Consider the following 8,265-nt stretch of genomic DNA (forward strand, 5'->3'; position numbering starts at 1 on the left):
CTTATTAAATTACATTTTGGTGTATGAATATTTATTTTAAAATATTATCATTTGCTATTAAATTTTGACTTATGATACGAAATAATAATAGTAGAAATACCCTTATCATTTTCAACTTTTGTTTAAAAAGTACGAAAACTACATAGAAAACTGCATGTAACTTTTTAAATTTTTAAGACATTCAAGTCTGACTTTTTTTTTAGTTGCCAAATACGATTCTCTACATAATAAAGAAGAAAAAAATATTGTTTAATTTTTCCGCGCATGCGCAGTATAAAAGAACTACTTTAATTACTTATATATTGCACAGTATTCAACAAATACGTTCAAATTTCAAAGCAAAAATTTTGTAATTAATTTTAAATTGCTCCAAAATTTAGTTTAATTTCATTGAATATTTTTAAAGTTATAGCAAAAAAAAAAACGCAACACAAAAGTTTTTTTTTTTAAAATTAAAATGTCCATATTTCCATAAATATTTAAGCTAGGATTGCGCAATTTTGCGTAATTATTGCATAAAATATCCAAAATAACTTTCAAAAGTTATTAATTTATTGCTACATTTTTTGGCATAAGGTGTTCAAAAACATTATTTTCCATTTGTAATTTATTATTGGTCTCTCAAAACTCTGAGAGCTTTCAACTTCATTGATATGTATGAGAATCGCTTGATCATGTCTGAAGTTATAAAATTAATCTTTTAGTATTTCGTGAAAAAGTTAAAAAAATGTATAGAAGTGCTTTCATTATTTTGCCCACCCCCTGTAGTTCGAATTAAGTAAATATTAAGGTTCCTGTTCAAAAATATTTTTAATAATTATAAAATTGAACAAATATTTTGCTTGAATTTAAGAAGATGTGTTATAAGATTTATTTGCAATAATTTATTTTAAATAATTCCAGAAAGAAACATATTGATAACTAAATCTTGTGGTGATGCAACCATTTAAGGATTCCTAAGTTTTTATTATCACCATAAAAAACCATGTTAAAGTTTATATGCATTTATTCAATTGCTTATTCTGCTATACAGCGATATTACAACCAAAAATATTTTTTAAAGTTTTATTTTGGAATATTTTAATTAAAAAAGCAAGAGTTTTTTTAGATTTCTTTCATAATAGAACTGCTTTTATTTAATAAATATTCAAGTAACGCTTATTTTAATATCCAGTAAAACACTATAGCAATGACTTTGAAGAGCCATTTATATACAAAATTCAAGGCTAGGTTTAAAACCAAGGTCAAATCTTACAAGGTCTCTTGTATTTCAATAATACGTCGCCCTATGCATAACAAGTTCAATTGTTAAATTTTCACACTGTTGAGAAATTTACCACTCATTTTCATAAACTTTAATATTCCTATCAAACCTAAAACTGGCAAAAATAGTAGCCAATTCATCATAAAAAGCTAGGAATCAAGAAGTTATTTCTAAAGTTACAATTTCTGCATGATATTAGGATTTAAGAATCTTTAAATTTTCGAAAAATGGCAACAATTTGTTGATTTCATATTTTTAAACATTTTCTTATTTTGTATTCAGAAGGACAGTTTTCGAATTGAAGTTTATCTGAAACGTTAAAAAGAAACATTTACAGGGTGCCAAAAGGTGTTTAAACGGATCAAATGTATGTGTCTAAAAAATCAAAATAACTATTCAGTGATAATAAACACTACCCCCAAAAGTTTTTATTACCGTTATGAAGTTTCCCGCCATCTCTGGAGGCATTTTTCAGGTAAAAAATTAATGCCTTTGGTGATAGAACGCAACTTCAAGTTCTAAATATTAACCCCCCGTTTTTTATAGCAGATTTGGATTCTCCGAAGTAAAACATTAAATAAAAGTAAACAGGTTTTTGTATTTTGTTTCATGGATTGCTCTGTAATCCGCAAATATTCAAATAAGGCATACATTTTTGTAAGGAAACATATCACGAAACACACGACGCATCGAAAAAATCAAAATAAGCGTATTAGTAATTTTTTTTAAAAAAATAAATCTTTTTAAGGACACAACTTGACTACTATCCCACGACTAGGGCTAGGAGTTCGAAATAAAATAGTTATATAATCTGATTGTCAAAATGAAAATCAGCAGATATTGGATAGATTTAAAACAACATTAGGCAAATTCTTAAAACGAAAACACATTCTTTAATTAATTCATTTCATAAGCATGCCTTGACATTTTTGTAAGGGTGGGCCACGATAGTTACAAACGCTTTTATATATGAATGTATGTGGAAATGTAAGATTTTCAGATGAAAGTTAATGTTAGTTCATAATAAAACACTTATAATTATACTATATTCTGCTCCCATTGTTTTTTTTTTTCATACTATAAAGTGAATAGCCTCCTTTATTCACTTTTGGGAAAAAGTATGGAATAATTATATATCACATGTTTTGCCGATTTGTCATTTGGCATTATATACAATGCCGGTTTCAACTCCTCTTTATAAACGAATGAACTAATTATTTTTCTATAAAAATATTCTAAACATAATATTATCACCAGCTTAAAAACTTATTCCTTTTATCAATTCAATTCCTTTTATCAGTTTTATTAATTTAAATAGCTTGTCACATATTATATTTAAAAAAAAGTAAACTTATATTTAGTAACATTGGACAATCAAAACAATTGATAAATTAGCATTTAAAAAAATTTACTTTATTGAGTGTCAATAATTGATACACCGTGCACGAAATGTGTAGGTATTTTAAACGCTAGAAAAAACGTTTGCGGGATGTTTAGAAGCAATCAAGCAACCTTGACTTTCTATATTATACTCATTTATTTTCTCACTTTTTGCTACAATAATAAGATATAATTGAATTTTTTTAATAGTTTCTATTTCTTAAAATTAGCATATTTATATAACCAAGTAGATTTATTTATTTATATAATCAATAGACTTATTTTTCCCACTTTTCTTTATTTCTCTGCTTTAAAGAAAACAATAATGATTCTTAAATATTATATTGCATATCTTCATGTTAATTTTTTTTCCATTTGTTCCCAAAAATTTAGCTTTAAAATAAAAAAGTTATTCATTGTAGAACTAAAATTTTAAATATTTAAAACCAACATTTTAAAACAAACAGTTAAGCGCATGAGTAAAAACTAGTGCTCGCTTGTGAAACCAAACCATTTACAAGAATTGTAAATGTATATCAAAGCAGCAAAAAGCTAATAAATGTGTGTTAGGTACCTTGTAAACGGCGTAACTATAGGGCTTGCTTCAATACATCTTAGAAAAATCAATTAAACATTAAACCAAAATAACTCACAAATTTATTGTCTTATCATAAGGTGTTAAATCAAACCAGCTTTTCGTTGTCGTATAACCAAGTAAAAGAACAGAATATGATGCAATTGCCCTAAAATAATATGGGGCAAATTTGTTAAGATAATATGGTGCAAATTTTTTGCTACCTTAATAAAGTGTTAAACTGAACCATATTTCCGTTCAAGTTGAACCACGGTTCTATGTAACCAACTACATACTTACGATATTATGTAACCAGTACGATAATATGGTTAAGTTTAGTACCATGGTGAGGTTACAAGAAATGTAAACGAAACTAGTTCAACGCTCTTCAAAATTTCTAACAGTGAAATAACGAACCCCACTTCTTCGAAGTAGAAAGCTTTTAAATCAAATTGTTTCCTAGTATAATTTCCAGGTAAATATTTTACTAGTTTTTGGAATTTTCACTACAAAAAATTTTTATTGCTTGCATGGAAAACATGTGGATTTTCTCTAAAAACACTCTCCTGAACAATTTAAAATGTGGCTTATCATTACATCTCCCCAAATTTTTCAATTGTATTTAATATTCATTTAATAAGAAACAGACTTTCGTTCCTATATATATAAAAAACTGATATCCCTTTGTTTAACCAAACTAAAAGCTTCTACATGCATGCTAACTTGCTTACATTAATTAGGGGAATTGAGATATTATTCACTGATAAGGATAAAAAAAGTGATTATTTGTTTTGACAACTGGAACAAAAATACTTTTTTATCGGTTACAAGATAACGTGTCAAAACATTGCAGATTGATTTTAGGCTATATATGCCTTAAAAATCCATTTAAATGAAAGAACAAAGAAGATGTAAATAATAAAATAAGAACCAAGCAATATTCCTCTATTTGTTCATGCATAAACTTTTATTGTATTTAAAAAAAAACTTATAAGTTAATCTAGTAACTGATTAGAATCAATTTAAGAGGAGATCAATAAAAATCAATTTAGTTTTGTAAAAATTAGTTAAGAATTTTCAGTTTCAAAATATTTGGTTTCCCTTTTTGTTTTCGCTAAGATACTTGCATGAAATTTCGAATTTTATTCGATTCACATTTTAACATTCTGAAAAAGTATAAGAACGCAATTTAACAAAAATAAATCTGTATGGCAAAAAAATCAATGATTTAAAAAAAAAACTATTGTTAACAGCATTGCAATTATAAAAGAATACAGCACTGGGTTCATCCGTGAAGCTTTAAAAAAAGAGCTTGGTATTAATTACAATGTCTTTTGCAACTAATGGCAAGGCAGCGAAGAAACATCTGAATCTATGTATTTGTAATGCTTTTAACTGTATAAAGTTGATTAGAATCCTGTATACAGTCTTTTTCTCTTTTTTTATGCTAATTTCATTCCACTGTACTGAGTTGAACCCATTTTCCGCTATTGACAAAATAAACTGACTCTAATTTGCATAGAATACGAAAGAGTTATAAATATTCCATTCCATTGAAACTAATAGAGAAATCATCAGAAACTCAGACTTCTTTTGAAACATACAAGTCCAAAAAGTCCAAAAACCTATTTAAGGCAAGTACTAGATTAGTGCATGTTTTTTCGCAAAGACAAGTGCTGAAATATTTAAAAATTTGCTTTTTTAACTAGATTGATCTCAAAGGTAGATTGATCTTTGTTTTAGGCGATAGAAATTTTTTGCAGTGTTTAGCGCATATGAAAAAAACGCTTTATTTTTACCTAAAAGTGGGCCTATAAAAAGAAAATAATAATAATAATTGTTTTGCTAGTTTTATAAGTTTTTACACATAATAAAACAAATAAACTATAAAACAAACTGAATGGATGTAGATAATATAAAAATAGAATAGTAGTGTTCATTTCCAATTACACTGAATGAAGTATATATGGGCCCAGCATGAATAGCAAAGTATATAATTTAAATGAACTTTTAAATAAATATTATTAAGAGCTAATAAAAACAGTTAAAAAAATAATAAAAGTAATACAAAAACGATCTGGTTAAACACAATTGCGACACGTAACAAATGTGACGCAACGCGTTTTCTAAATTAAATATCATAGTTATATGAATTAGCGTTTAGCCGAAATTACGCAAAACAAAATTACAAAATTCAAAATACGGTAAAACTAAAATATATTTAATATATTTTACTTGATGAATAAAATTTTGCTTGTAATAATTAAAATAACCAATTTACGCTAAATCTAAATACATAATTTATTATTTTTTTTAAAGCAATTCTTAAAATTTGCAACCTTCATTAAAAGCAACGGGCTCAGAACTCTAGTATGAACTGTGTTTACGCGAGAGGGAAAAAAATAGCAAAACTCAACTATATTTTCTTATTGTGTTAAATTAAATTTCATATATTTTTTGTGACTTTCGAAAGCAAATGAAATAACCCATCATGACTTCAGCTCAATTTAGTAGTATGAAATATTCATTGCGCAAATGGAAAAAAGATTTTAAGAAATAATAATAATAAAACTTATTGTTGACGATGTTTTCTAAAGGAAGAAACTCGTTCTTGACGATATATACATAGATATGGATATGGATACAGGAAAAAGGAACCAATTCATATCAATACCGCAGAGAGGGAAATACAAACACGAATTGATTTTTTTTAGTAGTGAATTATTATTATTTTTTTACATCTGGCGTAAAACAGTTGACCCTATTCTAAGTTCACGACTATCAATATTAAACTCCGAAGCCTTGTAATTTTGAATACAACTCCGAAGATAAGGGAGCTTCTAAATCAAACATTGAGATAAGCTAGACTTTTTGATGAAACTAGCCCGCTATTGCGTTACATAGAGTGGAAAACCCCGAAAACCACCAGCAGTTAGCAATGAATTAGTATGAAATGTAGTTAGCACAGTGGTGAATTAGTAACGTTTTCGCAATTGATTACAAAGTAGTCGTTGACAAAGTAGTCGTCCAATCCGGAAGACAAGGGAACTCCTGGACCAAATATTGGGAGAAATTTGTCTTCCTGGAGGACTTTTTGATGGAACTAACTGCATTTACGTTACATAGTGAGGAAAATCATAAGAACCTCCCACGGTTAGCCCGGTGGCAAGGGGACTTTCTTTCTTTCCTTCCAGACGCGGATACGTACATAGGTTAGTAAAACCCTTACCCGTATAATCCGCGTCTGGCAACTACTTCCAGCCAACCTCAATAAATTATTTAAAGTTTCAAAAAAAAGGAGGTTAAAATTTTGTTTGCTAATATTAATTTGTTTACAAATAGACAGAAATATTAATTATAGTTTAAACAATATAAATATGACACATAGAAAGCGACAATAAATGAATTTTGGAAAGTAAATTAATATAAAGGAAAAAAAAGGGGGGTAATATAAAATATATATATATATATATATAGTTCTCCATTAAAATTTTGATTTATAGGTATTAAATAAAAGAAAGTAATTAAAATGTTATAATAATAAATAAAAAGTTAAATAGAAAAGATATGTGCAGTATTTACAACATATAGGTAGGCATTCCAAAATATATAATATTTTTTTTATTTTTTTATATTTAAAATTTTAGAATATTATCATTATCAGAAAGAAAATTCATTACCAATAATAATTTGATTTCAAGTGTAATGTTAGTTATGAATTGTTTTTGCCAAGTTGGTAGATTAGTGATATTCGATGCACGAGTATGCCATGAAGCTGTATAGCTGCATTCCGTAAGATAGTGTTCTGGAGTGCCCAGAAGGCCGCACGTGCAGTGATCATTATCTGAGATGTTTAGATATTCAAAATAACATGGAAAAGGACCATGCCCAGTTAGAAACCAGATTTCTTGCTTTGATGGTATCGTCTTAAAATAATCTACTTTATTAATAATTTTATATAATCTTCTTCCCTTATCTGAATTGTACCAATAATTTTACCAAATTTGTGATACAGAGTTCTGAAGTTGATTCTTAAGATGTGAGATCGGGAAGGGATATGAGTAATTTTGTTGTTTAGTTGTCGATAATTTAGCTAGGGCATCTGCATTTTCATTACCTGTTCTGTCATCATGTGCTTTAATCCATGAGATAAATATATTTGTATTAAGGAGTAATTTTTGTATTTTTGCCGAGAGTGAATTTTTCGTGCCTGGGTTGATTATAGAGTATAATACTGCTTTAGAATCCGACCAGATTGTATATTTTTTAGATGCCTTAAATGAAGTCTGTGAGTTGATGAATTTAATGCATTCTAAAATAGCAAGTTGCTCAGCTTGAAAGACTGAGTTGTTATTATTAATTGTGTAATGATTAGAATGATTTATGTTGAAGAATGCAAAACCAGTTCAGGTATTTGTTTTCGAACCGTCTGTGAAAAAATTTTATGAATCTAAGTGATTACAGTTTTCATTTTCTTCTAAACTGATTAAGACGGCAACGGGACTCTAACCCATGACTCGTCTACAACTGAGGATATTTCATGTCAGCACTGTGGTCGGTGCAAGCCGGATGTGGAATTCGTATTGACCAGGCACCGCCGGTATCGAACCCCGGTTCACCTCATTGGGAGGCGAATGCTCTATCCCCTGAGGCTACGGATTTGAACATTAGTAGTTGCAAACCCAGAAATTGGGTCGGCTGTTCAACGACGGTTATAAAATAAAATAAAAAGTAGTCGTTTTGGTTTATATTTAGGCAAAGTTAGTCGCCATACTCTTCTGCAAAATAGTCGTTTTAGTCATCAATGGCAGCCATGTATGTACTGTTCAGTCTTTTAAGAGGAGACTAACTGCTTTGTGACTCGTCACACGGAATTTTTAATAACATCTGCTTAATTTCTTTTTAAAAAAGTAAAAATATTTATAGGTTTAAAAGTTCTTTTTAATTAACTATTTTTATCTTGGATTTGAACTTTAACTCATGTTTATCAACCTTTGGGGATATTCTAGCGCATAACACCTTGTCACGGTAAACGTGAGCCCGGCCA

Source organism: Parasteatoda tepidariorum, chromosome 2 (genome assembly GCF_982258835.1).
Source record: "Parasteatoda tepidariorum strain Cologne lab strain chromosome 2, Ptep-v5.0, whole genome shotgun sequence".
Taxonomy (NCBI): Eukaryota; Metazoa; Arthropoda; class Arachnida; order Araneae; family Theridiidae; genus Parasteatoda; species Parasteatoda tepidariorum.